Source organism: Balaenoptera borealis (genome assembly GCF_965194805.1).
Source record: "Balaenoptera borealis genome assembly, chromosome: 2".
Taxonomy (NCBI): domain Eukaryota; kingdom Metazoa; phylum Chordata; class Mammalia; order Artiodactyla; family Balaenopteridae; genus Balaenoptera; species Balaenoptera borealis.
The window spans coordinates 72,650,749-72,672,644 of NC_138867.1; the positions used below are offsets into that span (position 1 = coordinate 72,650,749).

The 21,896-nt window shown below is 36.6% G+C and overlaps 1 protein-coding gene and 1 long non-coding RNA gene across 16 annotated transcripts in view; one reads left to right on the top strand and one right to left on the bottom strand.

Moving 5' to 3' along the window:
* The window catches only part of MEF2C (myocyte enhancer factor 2C), a 165,351-nt gene that overhangs the window by 130,094 nt on the left and 13,361 nt on the right, over positions 1-21,896 (bottom strand). For 9 of the 14 annotated variants that reach the window (XM_082377766.1, XM_082377760.1, XM_082377753.1 and 6 more), the window contains one exon: positions 18,629-18,715. The gene's annotated coding sequence lies outside the window, so the exon portion shown is untranslated. Of the gene's footprint in view, positions 1-14,136; positions 14,618-18,628; positions 18,716-21,896 lie in introns of those variants that run through there. The other 5 variants (XM_082377765.1, XM_082377763.1, XM_082377767.1 and 2 more) reach the window with 2 other exon arrangements.
* Positions 18,722-21,896, top strand: part of LOC309622530 — a 159,599-nt gene continuing 156,424 nt past the window's right edge. For both annotated transcript variants that reach the window (XR_014240939.1, XR_014240940.1), the window contains exon 1: positions 18,722-20,600. This is a non-coding gene — a long non-coding RNA (uncharacterized lncRNA). The remainder of the gene's footprint in view (positions 20,601-21,896) is intronic.

The window sequence follows — 21,896 nt, forward strand, 5'->3', positions numbered from 1 at the left end:
TCATCTTAAATATATGTGCCCTGTTCCCATCATCAAAAACATAACAAAATCAACTTATGATAGACATGTATACATTACTATATTTGAAATATAATCAACAAGGATTTTTCTTTCTTCAGGTTTTAAGAAAACTTACTATAACAATCACTTGATATAACTCTAGAAAGACAATTTAGCAATTAATCTATATGATGTGACAACAGAGCCACTGAGTGCCAAGAAAATTATTTTCTTGCTAAAATCTGCAAAGTTGTTTCAAAAAGGTCTCTTTATGTGTATTGCTTGAGTTCTATATGTGGCAATGTATCAGTTTCATAATCAGAAAAATGACATAAATTACATCTTAACATGTATTTCATAAATTTTCTTTATGCAGAAACCTAATAACTAATTTTCCTATATAAATATATATAATTAATGCTTAATTTGTATGTGATTATTCATCGATAGTTTCTGAATCTTTATTTTTAGTTCATATGAATTATAATTTTGATTTAAAATGTTTAATTTTCCTGAACTCTGAGTTGATCTTCATATCAAAAATCATTTTAAAAATCTACAATTAGCACTTAAGTACATTTAAAAATCTTCAACTCTGGAGATACTTAAATACCATGATCTGTACACAAAATGTAAATGTGTCCATTATCTATCTGCACGTGCATATATATGCAGTATGTACTAACTACACATAAACTTCAAATTCTGCTAACTTATTAAGTTCATTATTTCAGGAATAAATGCAAGTTTCCATTGCTCAGTTTTTCTTTACCGGTACATAAAACCAGGGAAATTGTTTTATATGAAGAAGACAACAAAACTCTGAATTTTTATTTAGAATCTTTGATAGGAATAGAGACACTTTAGCAAGTAAAAATTAAGTGCAGAAATATTTACCTATTATGCTTTTAAAATGTGAATATCTACAAAGGAGAAATGTTACATGACTTGGAGAATACAGTTTATCAAATGTCTTTATACAGAATAAGAGTGTATTTGATAGTTTAACTGCTTTTGATTTAATTTAATGATATCAAAGACTTAAGGAAATCAATACTATCTGTCAAGTCAAATAACTGATACTAAATAGTATATCACAATATTTTAAAAAATAAATCCTTGAGTTGAGTAGGAAAGTAGGCTTGTTTTTAGTATATGTAATTTAATGATTATAAAATAAATTTTGTAATTGGAAATTTGATTTTTCATAAAAATCTTTGGTTTATTTTAAACATTCCTATAAAAATCTACTCTTAAATTTAAAAACAATACATTCTGTCCATCATTATAGATGTTGGTGAACTTTTAAATTTTTATTTTTAATGAAAAGTAAATATTTGGTCAAAAATATGTTTGGAAGAAAGCTTTTGGCCTTTGAATATTATAAAAGTTTCTTAGAAATCTCTTTAAGGCTGAGTACAATAAAACTAGGGCAACGCATATATTCTCAGTTACTCTTAAAAAAAAACCTGTAAAAGTGACTATAGTGGCATGTTCTGACACATTCTTTTCATAAACTGAACCCTGTTAGTGACAGCAGAACAGATTGTGTGCATCTGCTGGGAATGAGCCAGATGACAGTGGAAAAACGCACATGGATACCTTGGCACAGCAAATAAAAAATGGAGAAAAAAAAAGACCTGGAAGAGAAAGTGCTCAACTTTAATTGAAACATTCTTTCCAACATGATGAACTTCATCCAACCTCCTCTTGTAGCCTGTCAATTTAACATATAAGAATGTGTTTTAAAAGGGAGGGTCCTTTGTAAATTAGAACTGTTTGTCCTCTCCTTGCACTAAATATTGACTCAGGTTTTGGATTATTTCTTCAAATTTTAGCAAATATAATAAGCATTAGGGTAGAAAAAGAGGCCAAACCACTCTACCACAGTCTGGTAAGAGAATGCTAAACTTCTAAAAACCTTTTCAGGTTCAAGTCAAATTTTAAATATCTGGGTTAAGTTCTGAATTATATGGGTAGTATATTGCCAAGTGCTAGGGATATCACACTTTAAACATTCTGCAAATGTGACTATTGTAAATGCTGCTTGCACTCAACAGTCCTACAATATTTGATTTTATGCTGATCTACCACAGCATTGTTTAAACAGTTGGCTCAATAGCGCTAGAGAGGTCCATACATAAAAACAAATGTGCTTCTATAAATCATATCAGGAAGTTCTCTTGGATGCTCTGATTACAATGAAAATTTATTCTATACAGTATACAATGCAAATTTTAAACTGGAGACGAAGTTGTTTAATAGATTAGTAGTCTGACTGAAGCAGCTGCAGTCAAAAAAAAAAAAAATCTGGTGATTAACAGCCATTTTCCAGTAATCATAACCCTGGAAAGGGCTACTAAGCAGGGGGAGGGGGTTGCAGATGGGAATAATTCTCTAAGCCCATGTGCCTTAGAGGGCTCCATCATCTTCATGCAGACTTATTATTACTATTATTATTATTTTTAAATTAAAGCTTTTAGAGGCATCCTTGATTGCAGTGTTGGGAGCTGTCCATGCTGCTTTACCATAGGGAAGTCCACTCTGCAAGTATTCCTTGCACTGAGCACTCTTTAGCCAGGCATTAAAACAGGGCTAGAAAAGAAAGCCAAAATGCAAGGTGCACACTGGAGGGGTGTTATTCAAGAGCCTGAGAATAATTTCAAGTGGTTGCAACTCCACAGGCTGTCTAAATGGGGCAGGCTCATCGACACTACCTGTCATCCAAAATATGAATTTTTTTTTGAGAAATTAAGTGACTATAAAAGCTGAACAAAAAAGTGGTAAGCAGACTCTGAGACCAGATTTATTCCCATTTTCATCCACATCTTACCTAAATTTGTTTATTTGTGTTATCAAAAGGTGTAATCCTCAGGTAAATTTCTGCATTTTCTGTACCACTTTATATTTCTTCTCACATAAAGAAAATACCCAGATTAAGATAAGTTCATTTGTTCGTCATCTCAAAGTCGACAAACTATAATTAAAATGAACTAATCCCTCAAATCTGGGGAAAAAAGGATGATAGAAGTGTCTTTTACTTATTTTTTAACTATTCCAATAAAAATGCATTTTATCTTTACAAGTACACAAAATTTATCAATTTATTCAATATCTGTAGAATACCTATTACATGCAAGAGTGATTGTGAAGGAATAGAAAGATGAGTAAAATGACACTCATTCTTCAAAAATTAATTTATCTCCACATACAATCAAAATTATGTAATAAGAAAAATAAAGAATACTAATAAATCCTTCAAAAATGGTTACTACTAATGCTAAGAGAAAAAAAAACCTTTAGAACTCTTGGTGAGGCTGTTATCACTATTAAAACCACATAATAACTCTATGTACCTCAAACACTTCCTCCAAAGTTAATTTTTATTAAAACTAAGCAATAATCTATGTGGAATTCAGAACTTTCAATAAATGACTTTTAAAAATCATAGATGAAATTATTTTGTTTCTTTGCTTCCATTTCTAGTTCTAAAAATAATGTGATATTTATCTAATAACATCTGATCTGTGAAAGATTTTGATTTTCTTGGAGTATACTGTACTGAGTGATCATTAGCATTGACCTCATATAACATCAGAATTAGAGACTTGCCCTGAAAGTGACTCAATTTTAATGGTATGAAAGTATTATTGAAAAAAAAAAGTTCAAAATAATTATTCCACCAAGCATTTCTAAGTGATCATCATTGGCAGGAAGATAAAATGATTAAAATATAGTGTAACGATATGATAATAACTTACTAATTACTCATCACTTACTTTCATTTTTATATGTATTATCCCATTTAATCCTTACAACAACTCTAAGATGTGGGTGGTATTATTATCCCCATTTTACAGTTACTGAAACCAAGGCTTTCTGGTGGTTAAATAACCTACCTACAGCCACTAACCAGTAAATGGAAGACTGGATTTTGAACCCAGTTTGGTCTTTGCTCTTAACCATTACTCTGAATTGCTTACAGGTCTGTTTGTCTAATAGCACACATATGTAAAATTAAAGAAATGGTATTAAGTATGGCAATGTGGTCTTCAAATTCTTTATGTCTGCAAATCAAAAGAACTGATTTTCTCTTTCACTTGCATTCATCCTCATCCTCTCATGCTTTTTGTCTCTCACTCTCTTTGCTCTTCCCCACCCATCTCCCCCTCTACACACACACACACACACACACCTTGGAGATTTGGCCCAACACTTCACTTAACATAATCAAGGCCATAATTTGGTTCAACTAGTCCAATAACTGTACCATCTCCACAGACTTCATAATGCTGTGCATTTTTGCCGTGGACATACCATTCACTGACTCTAAAGCCGTCAGTGCTTCCTTACAAAGACACCATTCTGCAGCCTTTGTTGCTTCAAGATCAGTGTCTGGAGCTCTTTCGCGACATGGCATTGGGCTATGATGAACCACATCAATCTCTCAAGTGTAAGAAGGTAAGTTAACACCTGAAACAATTCTATGATCTCACATGTGTAGTCAGAACAAGTTAAAAGTGCACTTGCTTTCTCACAATACCAAATATTCTGAAGCAAGATGGGAACTCAGGAGAGAATCCAAAAACAATAAAAACTGAGGAAGAAAAGAACAAGGTCAAGAATTCTTTGATTTCTGAAGCTAAAAAATGAGAGAAGTCAAAAAATATCATAGAGTGCTCACACTAACTCAAGAAAGATCAAACAGTCCTAGCAGGGACATTGCCCATTCATTTCAACCAAAGGACTGTAAGGAAACGAGCAATGGTTCAGAGTATCTTACCCGGCCCTTTGCAAATCCATTAATGCCATTGTGAAGTTTTCTTTTTGGTTTATGTAAGGGGGAGAAAAACTCAAAGGTGAAAGAAAAGAAAAACATAGTCAAAATTATTTCCTTAACCTATAACCTAGACGGACTCTAGGTTAAAAGTGGTCTTTTGATAAATACTAGAAATGAACAAATAGATACACTTTTTAAAAAAATAGCCAGGTTTGTTCGTCTTTATTTAGTTAAGAAAAATAATCCTGACGAAACTATGTCTGTGTTTATACCTTTTAAACATGTTTATATTAACTGTTACAGAAGAAGGGTGAAAAGATCGACTTTCTGGACCACAAAACCTTTACTTAAAGACCATCCGACAACTTAGTAAGGTTCGTCAAATGTGAATAGAAATAAGGCAGCTTAAGAAAAGTACTTGGTAATTTACTCACTAACAGTTTAAAAATTTTTAAATTCTTGCCCAGAGAATTACCTACTTCAGGAACCTCCAAGAGATTAATGTTTTAATCAGGTATAGTTTTATAATATTTATAGAGCAAGATAATCCATTTTCGATTAAAAATTTATCCAGTGCACATCCTGAACAACTGAAACTTTGCAATGTGTCTAACAATATTTATCCAGTGGTGATGATTCAAATTATCCTATGGTTCAGGAGAATTCCAAGAAGATAAAGAAGTCTCGTACCATATCCTAAATGAAAGCATAATTTTAAAGGTTGAATCTGAATTTTTAAATAGGATGTTTAATTTTCTAAGAAATAAATGTCAAAAAATTATTGACTCCTATGTATATTAATATATGCAAAAAAAAGTTTAACGTTTTTTCCTCTTGCTAATGGGCCTTGAAAGTGTGCCAGGTGTAGGGCACTTGCTTATAACACCTACGGCAAGAATAGGCCATCGTGATCATATTCTTACCAGTTACCTTTTACATTTTAAGATCCATGTTGTGTTAATTTCTTAACATTTTATTAGGAAACATTTGCATCCACAGAAAATAGTTGCTTGATAGTCAAACGTAATTAAAATTATCTTTCTTATCTATTTTAGTTTAAGGAGAAATAAAATTAAATTACGTTTAACTGTTGGTCTTATCTGGTAAATTTTATATAGGCAATTAATAATTGGTTTAGTGGGTTAATAAATAAACTAACATTTATATGCTATTTGTATACTATTAAATCAATAATCTAATTTAAAAATAAAGTTGGAACAAATATTTATTATGTAGTAACACTTTCTACTTAAGGCTCTCACTTAATACATTTCTACAAGAAAAGGTTAGTTTTAGAAAGGTGTGCTGGCAGTAATTTGACTACACTTCACACAAATAAGAATTCTACCACTGATTGAAAGGAGCCATGGCAGCTAGAAATTATTTTTTAAAAATCACATTGGTAACGGCTGAAAATGTAACTGGTAATTAAAGACTGGTTTTAACAATTTTTTACTCTATTTTACAAGGAGAAGTACGAGTTTTCAGACTACAGTTTCAAATGCAAAGAATATTAATGCATATATTTAGAAGTTGATGTATTTTGCATAGTAATAAGCACATTACTCACACAGTACCTTTCAAATGAAGAGCATAAACCAAATCTGAAAACTAAAGCCCATATTTTCTCCCTTTGTATTTTGACCTAGTAATCATTAAAAGTGTGAGTGTTTATCAATAAAAATTACTGTAGTGCCACGTATTGTGGTAGAACATTGCTATTTCCCGAGATAAGTACAAAAACCATTCAATGTTAATTTGCATCACAAAATGACCTAACATATCTGGAATATAATGCACAGGCTTCATTGAAAAGAAACCATTATATTTTTCTCTGCAAAACAAAAAAATACAGACATCTGATTGGGCCTGCATGTGCTGGAGGAGGGGGGGTGGGAAGAGGGCTCATTTTCTATCTTACACCTATTGTTTTAGGCATTCTAAACTGCTCTATGGGAAGAAAAAGGAAACATACTGAATCCACTTTGCAGTTAATGTCTTAGTGATTTAAGAGGCAGAGTTTTCAAGTTATAGAAGGGAAACGTTATGCTTTTCCTTTCCCAAAGCGATTGCCCAGGAAGAAGGCCCTCTGGTCCTTAGCCTACGCAAGGGGAAAAAAGGACATTACATCGGGCTGAAATCACTCCGAGACAGAAGAGGGGAAGTTTATGATGTGGCACTGTGCGCTGTATCTGGTCTGCAGCCAGGAAGTTTTCATTTTGTAGCTCTGCTGCCAGTACCTGCCCTGCATATTCAGGAATAAAAATACATCAGAGCTCTACCTCAGAAACTGTGGATGTTACAAAGAATTAAAAGAGTTTATTTTTCTTTCTTTATCCTGAGTGTAATTACTGTTTTTAAAAAGAAAGAGCTGAAACTATAGTAACTGGAGGGTTTTTTTTCCCCCTTTTTAAACTCTTCAAACTACCTTCCCACAAAGCCATTTAAGTTAAATGGTACATTTACAGACTCACCTACATGAAGGATATAACTTAAAACATCTGCTTAGACACATACGTTCTGTTCAGATACAAAGAATGTGGCAAAAAAATTGAAAAGTATAGGGCCATTATATTCTTAAAATGTGTGTTCTTCTATATGTGTGTGTGTGTTCATTCATTAAAGAGATTTTTGACTGCAATTAGGTAGTCGGTCCTATAAAGGCTTCCTTGTGTGACCATGATTTCTAAAAATAAAATGCTCCGGTGAATATTTCTGCTAAATAATCACATCTTCAAAATTACTTTAAAGAAATCCCAATCCCTCATGTTACGTTCAGCAATAATACCAGCTTTCCATAAGCCTTGGTTGTATACCTCACATGTGGTCAACAATTAATTAGAAGGTTAAAAAAAGTCATGTTTACTCTATTAAGTAGTAGACTAATTTCCTTGTCTGTCCCCACTTATTTACATTCGTGAATCTCTTTTCTAATTTTGCAAATAAATAAGCATATCTAAGCCAAAGCTGCCTATCTTCAGGGTTCGGGGAAAGAGGCATTCTCTTGCTATCATTCTAACTTGCTGAAAGAATCACAGATATGTGAAAAAGCGAGAGGGATAGTTGTGAGCTGTTTTAAAAAACACTTCGCATTCTATCAAGACCATATCTACTGCTTTTTATATCCAATATACTAGAGATCCATGGTATCTAAGAACAATTTATATGAATTCTTCCTGTGCATCTTATCTATGACAACAAGATACAAGAGGAAAACCAGACCACACTCGGGATACTATTTGGAAAAAGCAGGTTCTCACCAGGGACTGCTTCAGAGATCAGTTTCTCGAGTCTCTAGAAACAAGTTTAAGGTACTTTACTTAAATCATTACTAGAAGATTTGCACTGTCATTCTACATGAATCGCAACCACTTGCAAGATGAACAACATTGCTCCATTCATTTCAGATTTACAGCATTAAGAATTAATAAAGTCTCTATAACATCTGCATTATTAAAGAGTAATGATTCCTGTCGAAATCTGCCCATAATAAGTTTACTGTTTTTATCGCTTGTAATACCACCAATTTCGTTTATAATGTCCTCAAAAGATAATCTTCATGTATACTTTGAACTTTGTTTACGACTGGTTATATTTTTTAAATAAATACAGAGATTTAACTTAGGCAATACAATGACAATGTACAACAAATGCATTATGGTGATGACAAATGAATGCTACTCATGTTATCACCTCAAACCCAAATATGTATACAACAGGTATCATATAATTTCCATACTTAGTAGGAATATGACTTTCCTTTTTGTAGTTAATGTTAAAATAATACCAAAGAAATGTGAGATAATGCTATATTGGATAATCTTTTTCATAATCTTATTTTTTCAATGGTATTCTTTGTTACAGAATTTTCTTTAATTATTTTTCTTGCACAGACAAAAACAACTAACATAAGAACATTGATGCTATCTATTTATTCTTAAGAGAGGTAGGGAATGGGTGCTTTTAGCTCTCTTTACTTCTTTATGCCTCAATACATATGTAAAATAGTTACTACTGAAATCTTCTTTTGAGAAAAATTAATTCTAGTGTACTTTATAGAAGTTAATATTAAAATAACAAAATTTTCAGACTTTTTTCAGCATAGACTTTTTTCAGTGTGAGAAAGGTTATCAATAGAACTGCTTTTAAGAAAAACCTGACAGTTTCCTTTGCTCACTAACTATAGCACATGATTAGAAATTATTTTCTTTCTCATGCTGTTATTCACTTACATACTGCATACTTGCTTCAATTCTCCAAGGGAAGAAATGTGGCTCTTGTGGGAAAGGTCCACCCCTTTCTACATGCTTGCTTCCTTGAACGAAAGGAACACACCCCCTAACATTCTTTGAAATGTGTCCAACATGCACAGAATTGGAATAGCACTGTATTACTGACCAAATTAGAAAATCTTAAATGAGAGTCAAATATTGTTAAAGTGCGTGTGTTTTGAATCAGGACAACTAACTGATGCATACAGAGGTAACGGAAATGAACTACGTTCAGTCTCAGCCTAGTGTCTATGTTTGGACGCTCAGAACGCTTGTGTTAGTGGACGAAATCTGTGAGTGTTTTTGTGCACTTGTGTGTGGTATGACAACTCAGGAGGAGGCCCATAAATGTTACAGGTTTCTGAGGGCATCCTTTGAACTTAAGACATTAGGGGAATGCCTCCTCTCTTTCATAAATACTTTAAAGAAAAAATACTCAGAAACTGAAGTATCCATCTTTCGTAAGCAGAATCAGAAAGTTGTCTGAAATCACAGAAGTGCATGAATACTGAAAGTCTACGCTCACCATCCTAATGACAGAAAACTCACATCAAAGTTGGTATCCACTAACTTCCACCTCATTTGACAATTTTCTGGTCATGAGAAATTGTCTTCCAACAAGTTTTCCTTCTATTATGTAGAATACTATGCTACCAAAGCAAGTTTTTTTTAATTGTTATTTTCTAATAAAGAGACACACTCCATACTTGTGGGAATCTGTGCATTTATCTTTACTTTTAATTTTCCTAAACCCTCTTTTTTTTTTTTAATTCCATTTTTACATAGAAATCTGCAAGTGTAAAGACACAGTGTGAGCAAAATTTTATATCTCTTTTAAGGTATTCCAGTGTTTAAATGAAACGGTTAGTCCTTTTGCAATTTGTTCATGAGGCATTTGCGGATGAGCTCAGCTATATAATTTCCAGGCCTACAAAATGGAAGCTCTGCTACTCCGCCTATGTTTTTCACTTGGAATAAGAGTGGATATAAAGTGAATATATAAACTGGACCTGAAGGTAATAAACTTATTAAAACTTAATAAGATATTGTTATGGTCAAAGAAAACCTGCTAGTGTGTGCCACAAATCCACTCAGATGAAACACCTCATTCACTGGAACTTCCTATATTATTATAATAATGCACAGAAAATTAAACACATAAATATTAATTTTATGTATCACAGAAGATGTAGGCAATGAAAATGCAATGTTTACATTTATGGGTGACTCATTAGTGTTTTATTGTGTGAAACACTAGGAGGCATCAGTTGGGTAAAAAAGGACTTCAATTTTTAAAGAAGCAAGAAATTACTGTAGAGTTGGATGCGTAAAGAGTAGGGGTTTTCAAAATGTTATTACGTAAACCAAAACTTTATTTTTTGAAATAAACTCTCTGAAAACATCATATCTTGTAAAGAATGACCTTTATAAAACATTCATGAAATAGATATAATTTGACCAATAAACACCTATCAAGATCTATTTCAAATGTATGGATTCATTAACTATGTAATTCCACATTTTTGTGAAGAATATATTTGGTAACAGAATAACATAATGGCTATTGACTACCATGCATTTTCTGCTCGGTTACTCAATACCATGAGAGTATCTTTTATTTCTGGCAAATTCTGTTTTGTGCTCTCTACAATGCCTCTGAAAATGTCTACTGCAATTAAGACGTATAATAATAACTTTCATATAGCATCCAGAACTTTAAGTCTGTTCAGAAGGAAGTGATGGAACTTAAAATGAAAGCAATGAGAATGTATATAAAAAGTACACATTTTCTCTTATTTCACTATTGAAAGCCTGTCATTTGAAAACTGAGTTTTCTACTGTTTGAATGGCTCTTCATAATGATGAAGCAACAGGGTCGTGGTACACTTATCTAGAAATCATTTGAAATTGGAGTGTCTTGCCGTTCCTCAACAATCAGCTTTTATCTTTGACCTATCAAAATAACATGTGAACTGCGTAATCCGCCTTTTGTAAGGTGCACAGACTCTGTTGTCGCTCCTGGTTTTGTGAATCGCCTCTGTAATCTGGTTTGATTTCCTAAAGATGACAGATCTCGGTGAACAGTCAGGCTTTACTGAGTACAGGGCAGTCCACGCGCCCATGAGATTAAGGTACAGTGCTGAGGACGGGGATCTTAATCACCTACCCTTCCACATGCAGCACATAGACTGAGCACCAGTGATTAAATCTTTTCATTATGTCCAGGCAATCACTGCATTCATAAAATGAATATGTGCATTTTTATAAGTTTTAGATATTAATTTGTGTGGTGTTTTCTCAGAGGATGTGCTTTGGAAAACAAAAGTAGAACTTTATTAATAGTCTCTTTAAAGTCCACTCTGTGATCCTTAATTGCATATGAAATTCTTCCATGTTGTTCTGAATCATGTCCCTGAAGCCAGGGTTCTCTGTTTAATAACTATTTTTTTGTTGTTATGAAGCACAAGTGTCGCTGCACAGATATTTCCCCATTTTTGTCACTTTCTGAGATTTCATAGACTCAAAATATACCGCACGTAGAGTTGGGAAATAAAACCACAAAATATACTACAATAAACAGAAGAAAGTTTTGAAATATAATGTCAACATATGCCGAGCAGTTATTTAGCTCAGTTTTTTATAAAAGAAGTTTAAATACAATAAATCACTTATTGGAAAGATATGGTTGTAGTGTTATGCAATTTATTGATTTGGTAAAGTGAGGGCCAAGGAAGAAACTCACAGACATCTGAAAAATATAAAACATGATGCTTTTCCAGGATTCAATTTTGAATCATTAGATAGCTCTTTTCCCTAATGGAATGAACCCTTTCCCCCAAATTTTGAAAATTGAATATGTTTACAAAAAAGAAAAGAGGCAAGGTACAGTAAAGTCCTTGTTATTTAAATTTCATGTATTTAATGTTGATATGTTTTTGTTCTGAAAAGTTAACATATATGATTGCATACTTTTAAAGTATGAACAGCTCAGGAAAGCTGGAAAATTGACTTTTTATTATAAAGTGCTCATTTGTTACTTAAACCCCAGAAACAGAGTAAAATTTAATAAAAGTTACATCTTTAATATTCTCTTTCACTATATTCCACAGCAATCAGAATGTAAATAGAGTAATTAATGAATGAGGTAACATACTGTCTTTAGTAAGAAGTCTGGAAAATATGCCACAAATACTCCAAAGCCGTGTGAATTACATTAGTAAAAAACAGATTTTTATAAAGTTTAGTAAAACCTGAAGTAAGGATAACTGCCAACTATCGTCTCCTTAACTCGACTAGGGGACCATATCTTAAACAAACGTTGAGTTTAAAGTGTGTTTTGATGAAAACTTTTAGATTTGAGTTAGAAGTCTAATACGTAGCCAAATATACTTTCCTACGAACAGAATGAGATACTTAGTTTTAGAGATTTTTTTTCCCTCTTGAGATAGGACATTAGACATGTACATCTTTTACCTGTCAAGTTCTGAATCTACTTGCTTTAGAACTACCTCTTTAACTTAATAAATAATTTCATGCATACACTGGAAGACAAAAATATGGTTTATTAACTGCCTTATATTCAACCCAAACTCCTTGTGCCATATTGGTACATACTCAACATTTTCAAAGACTGGCCAAAACTGATATTATTTTTAAAATTAAATAAGATGTTTTAGTTTCAAATTGGAGATTGTCAATCTCTTTAAAGCTAAAATTAGTATGCATACAGAGGTTAAATGGGGTTCACAGGTGGTCACATTTCCATGTCCTACCAAGTCTCTAGGGATTGGAGTTATTATATTCTACATAAACATCTTTACTCTGCAACCGCAATTCTATTGCAAGGTGCCAGTGAAAAAGAGGCTGGTCACTCTTTTTGACTGGTATAATGAGGTAGCTAGAGTTCCTTTTATAGCACTTAGAAAATACAGGCAGTCACTAACTATTTCACAAGACAGTTACTATTAGAGTTAGTATCAGATTCACAATAGTAAAATGCACTTTGTGTCAAAGCAATTCTCTACTGAGGACCGTTAAAGAACTGGCAGACAGCCTGATTCTGCTTTATACTGTCAGCATTTACATATAAAGGAATTTTACACAAAAGACACACATTCCGAAAATGTGAAGAAAAAGGGCTTTTCTCCCAAAATGGTAACTAGTGGACCTAGAATAGTCAGACATGTTTCAGACATACAATTTCCTTTAAGAATGAATAGCCATATTCTGGGAAGGAGATAACACTAACATTAAATTTAAATACTTGCATAATATTTAATAACACAATAAACAATGTGCCATGTCTACATATACTTCCTTTGTGCCAAACTTTATCACTGAGTTTGGTAACTTTCATCCAAAGTCCAAACAGAAGGCAATTTAAGTGACTTAACCTTATTTGTTTTTAAACAGCTATGTATTTGACTTGACATAAAGAGCAATGCACATACTGAAATCCCAACAAGAATTGTGAAATGTGTAGACTACCATGGCCAGTGTATTACTTTTTGTCTACACCAGTTAAGAAGCCCTCTATCAAGCCAGCACTTTGGTAATGGAAGGAGATGCACAAAGGTATACTCTGACAGACAGCCATGCTTTAGCTCAAACTAATCCCAAGATTTAGTGGCTCAGAAGCATAACCCAAAGCAAATCAGTCTTTGGTGGGACTCATAGGAGCATCTTTCCACAGTGAACTAACGGCTAAATCTTAAGGCATGTACTTCAAGGTCACAGAACATTCTGTGAAATATTAAAGTCCACCAGGCTCCACATGCTCCACCATATCAAACATGCTAATGATGTGAACTAACTTCATGAAACTTTAAACACACTGATGTGACAAGAACGAGTCAGGAGTGATTTCAATAACTGATGGCAAACAGATAGGACTATCTAAAAAGTTACTTTCAGCAACACACAAGGAAATCATGGAATCTAAGAAAAGAACGCACAACAAGCCTCAACTTCAAGCCTTCAAAGAGGCACAGCGATAGACCCAGTGCAGTGGAATATATTGATGCAGATTTCAGAGACAATACCCCGGCTATTTCTATTTCCTGGAGAAATGTCAGAGGTACTTACATGAAGGAAGAACCGATCAGATTAGTCCGTGGGATATTTTCCTTTCTTAAGAGAGAGACAGAAAAAAACAAAAACAAAAACAAAAAAACACAACAACAACAATAATCTTTACTTCGTCCAGCCTTGAAGTGCTTCTCCACCTGATTCAAACATGCAGTCACGGCGACCCACACAGAACCTTCAAAGTCAATCCAATAGCAGCCCGAAGATGTCTGGGTGTACGCGTGTGCTCAAGTGTCTGACTGCGAGCAGAGCGAGCAGAGAGCTGGAGACGATGTGTGTGTGTGTGTGTGTGCGCGCGCGCGCGCGCGCGCGCGGAAGGAGCGCGCGCGGGGGAGGCGCGCTCGGGGCCGCGCATTCGCGCGCGCCGAGGCCGCTCCAAGGAGCAGAGGAGGGGGAGGAAGGGGAGGAGGAGGAGGAGGAGAAAGTGGCTCTCAGCGGCCCGCAGGATTAAAAGTAACCAGACTCGTCCAGAAAACTGCGTCCAGGAAGGAAGTGACAGAAGACGAATGGGAAAAGGCGAGCCGCTCTCAGCCTTTGAAACATCGCGTAAAAAAGGCGGGGGGCGGGGGGAGTGGAAGGATGTTGGGAGGGGAGGCGGGGGTGGCAGAGAAAACGGAGCACGCGGCTTGGGGTTCTAAGCAGCACATCCCATGAAGTGCCTCTTGCCTTCTTGTCCTTTATTTTATTTTGTCCTTGCCTTTGCCTTTGCCTCGCGCTGCCTTCTTCCTCTCTCTCCCTCACAATCCCAAACCGTTGACTCTCTCTCCCAAGAGCTGGAGAAATCATCAGTTTCACTCTTGCAAAAGGGGGGCGGGACCAGACCTCGGAGCATTTTAATAAAACAAACATAACAGCAGTTCCCTCCTCACCCCTCCCGTCTCAACTAGATTGATAAATTACTCCACTACACTACTTTAATTATGTATATGGTATGCAGAATAAATCACTGAACATCAGTACCTCAATCAAGCACTTTTAAATGATAATTGCATCTTGGTGAATCAATCTTTCCATTCCTGACATTTTGCTAATTTTAGTTTTACGGTGGGGTAATGGCACATGCCATACGCAAACCTAATGACAATTCTTTATTGCTCGAAATGAAGACAACGCCGCGAGCGGCGGCTCCCTGCTCACTGCCGGCGCCGCCGAGGACGCTCGGAGAACCGAGTCTCCGGCTGCTGCGCGCTCGCTCCCCGGGGACGCTGCGAGCCAGCCTGCAGGAAAGTCCTTCTAAAGTCGGGATCTTTCCTCTGACCAATAGGAGCGCGACCCTAATAGTTGCTCTTGTGACTTCCCCCCCGTTTGGAGACGCGTTAACCACTTCGTTCTTCCACCGGTCCGAGCGCTCCTCCGTTACTCACGCGTACAAGCCCCAGTCCAGGATGTCTGCAGCACTCGATTCCAGCGCGCTTTTCCTTCACGCCCAGAATACGCGGGTTTCGGCCCTGAGAGGCTGGAGGGCTAGAAAGGGAGCCGAAACGCTTCTCAAGTGTTAGTAATGTACAAAATAATAAAAGGATTACCAGTATTTGAACTCTCCACTTCATCTCGGGGCCATGAACTTTCTAATCAGGTTGGAAATATTTACCGAGGCGGCAGCTTCCTCGGAGATTTCCCCCTCCCTTGTCCCACAGTATCTCTTCCACACCTTACTGGATTTTATCCAAGGCATTAACATGTAAACTAAACCAACTTCCCAAATGCATTAGGCTTCCCTATCCGATAGCTGATGACTTCACTTATCCTGAAGAGTTTCAGCTGCACAGGAAGCAGCAATAGAGACTGATAAGGAAGATACTTATATTAAGGTTTAAGCCCAGTAAATACTTTTCCTTATCAAAAAAAAAAAAGGTTAATATTCAAGATTTAGGAAAGGCTACTAGGGATTGAGCACCTCCCCTCCCTAGCCAGTGACACCACGCCCAATAAAGCCAAAGATAAAATATACCAACTAGTATACAAACCATGAAAAGATAAGATTACATGCCAGTAGAACTATAGACTATATAAAATGTTTAAACCAAGTTAAAAATTTTTAATATTGTGAAAAGAAGAAGAGAAAATACATTGGGGAGATAAAAATACTGAATGTACCAGAGTACACAATAGTAGTATACTGAAATATCTAGCTAATTAAAGATATTTCCTCACTTTAAAAAAATTCCTCTCAGCACTATGTGTTTAACTCAATGACTAGTTCCATTTCCCGTTAAATTCTGCACTGTGCCTCCAGACTATTTTAATGCATGAGGGCAGTGTGAATCAAAAAGCCTCCTTCTTCATTATAGGGGCTATTTGATCCGAGTAGCTTTTCTCAGAAGAGTGGGCTTAACATTTAGGTGTCTGCCCCAAGGCTTCACTTGAAAGGGGAAGGTTGATTTTACAGGCAAGTACAACTAGATCTGAATAATCTTCAGGCTTCTGGCTCATCACCATTGTGACTATCAGCCCAGAATCGATGAATCTTTTGCCATTGTTATAGGAGAGCATGGCAAACTGTCACAAAGCAAAAACTATCTGAAATACTACTATTTCTTGCAGATTAGTATCTACAATATATTTGTTTGCCTGTTTACTTTTCATCTGGTGAGTTTGCTACTACCATGAATTCATTTTAATAATATGGCAGAGATAATCTGTATCAGGTTTTCATTTAAGGTACAACTTCAAAAAAAAATGCAAAAATTTAAAGGTGCATTGACATTTTGAATACTAAGATATGTCTATATAGGGTGGAAGTTAATTTTTCGAGATTCACAAACGTCCTGACAAAGCAAATTGTTTGTAGGAACATTTGTTTATTGCCATAATGTCTGAAATTAACATAATGAATTGTAACAGCTTATTTTACATGAGCAAATAAGACATAGGCAATACATGACTTTCACCACAGTACCCTTTAGTTTTATTTTCCTTCAAAAAGAAAACTGTTTTACCTGTTAACATTTTTAAGAATTATTTAATAATAAACATTATAACAAACCCATAACTACCAATGATAATACAAGCATTCTAATGTATGTATAACCCCACATTGTGGATAGTTTGAAAATAATTTAGATCTGGACTATACCACAGTTGGCCTTTTAAAATATAAGATATTCCCCTCAGCAGATTTAGCTTCTTAATTATGTGTGACCTAAGTTAATATTAGCATTTGTTTCCCTCCCATGAGCCTTTATAGTTGAAGTGGAACAGAAGTGTGCAGAAATATACATTAGAAGAAAGCCACCTGAGACTTAAAATTATTCACTGGTAATCCACAAAGTGGTTAATCCAAGACATGCTTTGTGTTCATCTTTAAATACTTCTGAATTTTTTTTTTATTTAAACCAAAATCATCCTGATCCTTGCCACCAAATGGTACTTGGCTAGGATGAGAGTATTTTCTGGTGTCAGGAGAAGCATGTACTAGGTGTTAGGAGGCCTGGATTCTCCGGTTCAAGATTTGTGCCTAACTAACGAGCGTGTCCTTTCTGGGCTTCAGTTTGCTTACGCGTTAAATGATTTCTCCAATCTATCCCAGTTCTATGATTGGAAAGTAGAAAATTCTTATACCCTTTAAGCCAATTGGAAGCTAGTGGCCTATCCTGTTAAATAAAAGGTGACACTTCCTGTAAGAGAAAATGATGTCTGGGACTGATGTACTATTTAAACCAGCTTTTTTTCTTCCCAATCACCAAATATTTCCTTCATTAAATAAGTATCATAAGTGCTTTATGAAACATGTAAATATATATTAACTTGTTTTTTCCCCCCAAAGAATCGTTTAGCAATATATGTAACTAAAGTGCCACAGAAGTTACAGAGAGCACGACTCTCAGGATTTAACTCCAGGGAAAGCTCATTTCTAATTTCTGTGCAGGGTTGCATATCATCTTACTCCACCCTCCACTTCTTACTACTTCCCTACATTAAATCAGCAGTCTACCTGTGCTCTGGGTCTGCCTGCTTTTAAGCTTGGCCCACGCTGGGTGTAGCTCTTGAAGTGAGCTTTAAAAAATTATTCTAAAGTAAGCTGGGGCGGTTGCCACAGCAACCCACCCTAAAATGAAGCAAGTCTATAGATTAATCTACCCCTCAATATTATTCAACTGTATAGTATCTGTTCTTCAGCCAGAATACTTTCAACACAAACATGATAACTGAACATATAAGTTCTGATATAAAAAGTAGAAAGATACAAATTCCAAGAGCATAAAAAAATGTTGTATCTTTTTATAGTTATAGTAGAGATGACATACAAAACTTGCCCTGAAATGGATTAATTGTAAAACAGACTTGCAAAGGTATGCCCTGAAAGGTGACATGAGAGCTTTAAGCAAAGTGGTGTAGTATCGCTATATAATAAATCACCTGATGGTTATGCAAGACTCTATCACTCTTATACATGTTAACATTATAAATACCTAATGACAAAGAGTTTGGCAGTTTTACCTTTATGAATTAACTTTGTGATGGGTGATAACAAACGTGAAGCACTTACCACATACACATACAGTCATTTGCCTTCCATTCTTCACTTCATCTCTTCATAGAAGTTACTTCACAGTTTGCAACTCTTCTTTGGCACCTTAAAATGCAGAAGTACAAGGTAAATAGTTAAAAAAATTTTTTTAAAGAATGTTGATCTCAAAATACATTCAGATTAATTTATTTCTAAAACTTCTAATCTGAACTAACATTAATGTTAATTCCAATTTTAAACCAAATGAATGTGTATTGAATATAAAATAATTAAAATGATCATTAATTGTGATAATACCTATAACCTGCAATATAAATAGTGCCAAATAGTTAAATTTCAAAAATTCTTTAGGTACGGCCTCAGTCCATGCACAGTATACACCATATGGACTGCTTGTGATTGAGAATCTGCAATATAAAATGGATTTGTTATTCCAAGCCAAGGTTTAATCATATCCTTTATCTCATATCTAAAGATCCTATATTTACCTTTATTTTTGTATATTTTAATATCTGATGAAGAATTGTACGGAAGAAAGTCAAATCCATCATATTCCAGGCTAACAAAATTTGTCTAGTTGGGATACTGAAGTTGCAACTAAAGTTGCTGAAAGGGCTTTTTTATATGCTTAAAAGCCAATTTTAATACTTTGGGATTAATGATGTCAATTCAGTACACTTAATGAATTCTATTACCAATAATACCTGATTCTTCCAAGGAGTGTTTAACTGTTCTGAGCACAGACAAGTGCTCTTGTGTTCTAGTCTCCATTTGAAGCCAGCTTTCAATGACTTTGAGCACACAAATGGACTTTTCCTTGGTTTCAGAATGGTCTAGTCCTCCCAACCTTGAGACATATCAGACCATGAAGGTCAATAACCATTTTCCCATTTGCATTAGCAAGAAGACTTTTCATAGTCAAGAGTCATTAAGACTTATAAAGCCTCTATATTTGGGTTGACATTCTTAAGTTTATTTTTATTTTTAAGTTGCTTCACAGTCAAGGAGAAATGAAGAATTTTGGCCACTTTTATTTTAGGGGTGTTAGCTGAGTTTAGTCTTTCAGACTCAGGCCCACAGTGAGTTAGTCTCAACTTGGTAGTCAGTACTAGGTGACCTGGTGAATTACCATTCTCCCAGCTCTGCTTGGTTTTACAGTCTATTAAGTAGGAATCATAATACACATCTCCCAGGGCCTTTTCACCTTACAGAAATGCAATCTTCATGAAATAATGTCTGAAAGCTATGTTAAAGCTTTTTAAAATGCCACTACAAATTATGATACATTTCTTCCTTTTCCTAGCTCAGTATGCCCAAATAAGGCTTGATCACTAATTTTCTTGCGAATGTGTAGCTCTTTAAAAAGTATCCATATGCATGGCTAAATTTAATAGACTTTACCTTTTATTTACAAAATTGTTAAATGTTCTTCAGAACATTGATTCTAACCCATTTCTTGAAATATCACAGAACCCTTCAATTCAAAGAAAGGATTTTCACACTTCCCCCTTTAACTGTTTTTTCTAGATACCTCTATGTGTGTGCCCTTTAATTTTAAAAGATCTTTACATGGGATCGGGGTAGGGATGGGGGTTAAAAATACCGCCCTGCGTTTTGGCGCCCACTCCTTTGTCTGGGAAGAACAAGGCTGGGATTCAGTCCGGACAGCCCCTTTTAAAGACCCAGACCCGGGACGCCTCTGGTTTCACCAGCTCAGTCCGCTGAGTTATTGACTGCGGGCAGCAGCAGTCCCTCAGGTTGATTTGCGTGGAAAGTGAATCCTCGCTGGCTAGGCGTTCAGCAGAAGCGCAGCAGCCGCAAAGCCAGCCAATTATTGCCGGTCCTCCCCTCTAACACCGCTCTCACCACCTATACCCTCCTTTCTGTGTCGGTCTCCACTTACCCCCACCCACTTTTCCCCGCGCGGACGGAGCTGAGCGGGGGCTCCCTCCCGGGAGCGTGTCTAGAGCTCGGAGGCAGCTGGTAGGGGGTGAGTGCGCCACGTGCGAGCGCCCCAGGCGAGGAGGAAGCGGGCTCCGGCCCTTCTGGGGGCCTGCTGGGCCTGGGCGCGCGGAGGGGAGGCCGAGCTGTCTCGGCGGGGCGTGCACCGGGTGGCGTCTAGAGCGGGGAAGTCACCGCTTGGGAGCGGGTTGGCGGGGGAGGCAAACGGCCGGTGGCTTGGCAAGGAGGCCGCGTGGCGGGCTCCCGGGAACGGAGGAGGACGCAACGGTGGTGGGTGGGTTTTGGAAACGGGCGGTGGCGGCGTCAGGGGAGGTGCCCTACTGGTCTGGTGGGGGGACCTGGAGGATATTTACCCTCGGTTGGCGAAAGACGACCCCGCAGCTCTGGGCGCAAGCGCCGAGCCACGCACAGAGTGAGCCCACCCACGCACGTGCACAAAGCGCTGGCACGCGGTCGGCGGCCGGCGGCACAGGCGACCCGAGCGCTCCGCTGCAGCACTTCGCAAGCCTGGGAGAGCGAGGGGGTGGTGCGCGCAGGTCGGGCCGCCGCCCGGGTCCAGCGCCAGCCAGCCTGCTTTCTCACCTGGCACACCGGGAGGAAAGGACGGGGGTCCCCGAGCTGGATTTATTAGCCCAAGCTCTCGGGGGGTCCATAGGACTGTTTTAAAAAACCAGCAACCAACCTTTGGCTCTAGCAGTGAAGCTCCCTCAGTGGATATGTACGCATCTTGGCTAGAGAAAGGCCACAAACTACAAGGAGAAATGGGATACGAGGGAGAAAACACAAAAAATCCCCCAAATTTCCTTTCCTCTTCCATCTCTCTTTATTGGTTTGCACGTGAGAACAGTACGGGGATCTCTTGCCAAATTACCATCACGAAGTGGAAATGCCTGTGCTGTTTTTCTGTCTATGGAGCTCTGGGAAGATTAGTGCTCCAAAGGCGTAGTGCTGTACCTGGCTGAATAAATCGAAGATGTAGAATGTTTATCTTGTCATGTTCTTGAAGCTATAAGCTGCTACCAATATGGCAGTCCCTGGCCGCATTGTGGTTCTTTGAGTTAAATAAACTTAAATAAAATTTAAAATCAGTTCCTCAGATACACTAGTCACATTTCAGGTGCTCAGTAGCCACAGGCGGCTAGGGGCTACCTTATTTGACTGCCCAATTTTAACGTTTCCATCGTTACATAGAGTTCTGGTGGCATGTGCTGCTATAGAGTTTTAAATGAATATGGTTAAAAAAAGAAAGAAAGAACCTGCTTTATGATACCAGTAAATTTTAGGACACTCTTGGCATTTGTATTTCTTGGCACTAGTGTGAAAA